We start from the raw sequence: 2,500 nt of genomic DNA, 5'->3' as shown, positions 1-2,500 counted from the left end.
TGCAACAACCCAGCTTCTTTCTTTCTCTCTGTTTTATCTTGTTGACATATGAGGCACGTCTTTACATATGCTTCTATGTCTTCTTCCATCTTAGGCCAGTAGTAAGACCTAGCCAACAAAGCAATCATTCGTTCTACTCCAGGATGTCCTGCCCACTGCGGATCATGTGTTTCCTTGAGTAAGGCTCTTCTTACTCCATCGGCCGCAGGTACATACACACGTCCCCCTTTGTATTTCAGGAGACCATCTTCTATCCAGTATCTCCGCACAATACCATCAGTTACCTGCTGTAATAACTTCCCATATGTGACATCTTTCCCGACTGCTTCCTTGATCTGTTCCATCATCCCAGTTTCAACATGGGACACAGAATATAAAACAGCCATAATCGCCTTCCTACTGAGAGCATCAGCAACCTGATTATGTCTCCCAGCTTTGTGTTCCCACACAAAGTCATATTCAGCCAGAAATTCCTGCCACCTAGCCTGTTTGGGTGAAAGTTTTCTTTGGGTCTTAAAATAAGTATTTGCAACATTATCTGTTTTAACAACAAACCGTGTACCCAACAAATAAACACGCCAAACCTGAAGGCAATGGATTACTGCTACCATTTCCTTCTCATGAGCAGAGTATTTTTGCTCAGTAGGATTTAGTTTCCTGCTTTCAAATGCAACTGGATGTCCCTCTTGCACTAAGACTCCACCAATAGCCTTATCTGAAGCATCAGTGTGCACCTCAAAGGGCATCTCAAAATCAGGCAATCTCAATACAGGTTCAGAAGAGATGGCCTTCTTCAACCCCGTGAAGGCCTTCTCACATTTTTCATTCCAATCCCACGTCTCATTTTTCTTTAACAGATCAGTCAAAGGGGCAGCAATCTTTGCATAGCCAGCAATAAACTTTCGATAATAATTAGCTAACCCAAGAAATGATCGTAATTCTGAGACTTTAGTAAGGGCTGGCCATTCATTGATAGCCAGTATTTTTCTAGGATCCATCCTAACCTGATTCTTTCCAATAACATGTCCAAGGAACTTAATTTCCTGTCTAGCAAACTCACATTTTTCTGTCTTTACATACAGTTGAAATTCCCGCAATTTATCAAACACCAATTTCAAGTGTATAACATGCTCATCAAGTGAATTGCTATATATCACTATATCATCAAGGTATACCACCACAAAAGCATCCAAAAACTCGTATAAAACTTGATTCATCAAGTTACAGAAAGTAGCAGGCGCATTAGTCAGGCCAAACGGCATGACCAAAAATTCATAAGACCCATACCTTGTTACGCAGGTAGTCTTTGGCTCATCCCCCGGAGCAATGCGCACTTGCCAATAGCCACTTCTCAGATCCAACTTCGTGAACCAACAAGCCTTGCTTAGTCTGTCCATCAAGTCTTGAACAAGAGGTATTGGGTATTTGTTCTTTATGGTGACCTTGTTCAAGGCTCTGTAATCCACACACATTCTGAGTGACCCGTCTGCCTTCTTTTGAAATAGCACAGGCGCCCCATATGGCGCTTTAGAAGGCTGGATATACCCGGCATCCAGTAATTCCCCCAGTTGCTTCCTTAGTTCGGCCAACTCTAGAGGAGACATTCTGTACGGAGGTCGAGCAGGAGGCATCGATCCTGGAACCAGTTCGATTTTATGATCGATGGTTCTTCTGGGAGGCAACATTTTCGGTAGTTCAGGAGGCATAACATCCCGAAACTCGTTCAGCAACAAGGCAACACTTTCAGGTATGTCCATCACACCATCTTCCTTAGTTTCGGTCACTGTAGCAACATATGTATCTAGGCCTGCCTTCAAGCCTTTCTCAATGATCATAGCTGACGCTTGGACCACACTTCCCATCCTTGTTTCCTTTTCCACCCGCGGACAGCAAGGAATGAAGGAAGAGTGCCCTTCTTGCATAAGCATCACACCTTCAAGATGAGGCATAGGTGCAAGCTTGGCTTTCCGACAAAAATCAATACCAAGTATCAAATCAAAATCCTCCAATGGTATCACCAAAATATTCACTCGAGTAGACCATCTACCCACCGTGATATTTGTGTTATAAGACATCCCCACAACCGATTGAGCCTTAGAGTTGACTGTCTTCAGCATGCTTGGGCTCTTACTCACCTGCAAAGCATACTTCTTCGCTACTCTAGATGCAATAAAAGTATGTGTAGCCCCCGTGTCTACCATAGCTTTAATATCAAGTTTATTTACTTGTACTGGAATATGCATCAAGAGTGAATGAGAAGAAGAAGGGTCTGTTACCGTGGCTACATGCTCCATGTAGTTAATCAATTGCAACGGATTGACAAGGGTAGCAACTTCGTTGTTAGAAGGTGAAGCCGAATCATCAAGCATCAATGTATTCAACTTCTCCTTCTTGGGACAGTCCCTTGCTCTATGAGGACCATTACAAATGAAGCATCCTTGAGATGATTTCGACGTCTCACCAACCTTAGAAGCAGTCTTCCAGTCCGACTTTGGCTTAT

The sequence above is a fragment of the Mangifera indica genome, unplaced genomic scaffold (assembly GCF_011075055.1).
Source record: "Mangifera indica cultivar Alphonso unplaced genomic scaffold, CATAS_Mindica_2.1 Un_0089, whole genome shotgun sequence".
Lineage (NCBI taxonomy): Eukaryota > Viridiplantae > Streptophyta > Magnoliopsida > Sapindales > Anacardiaceae > Mangifera > Mangifera indica.
The sequence above is the reverse complement of the archived record's forward strand: the minus strand, read 5'-3'. Positions refer to the sequence as shown.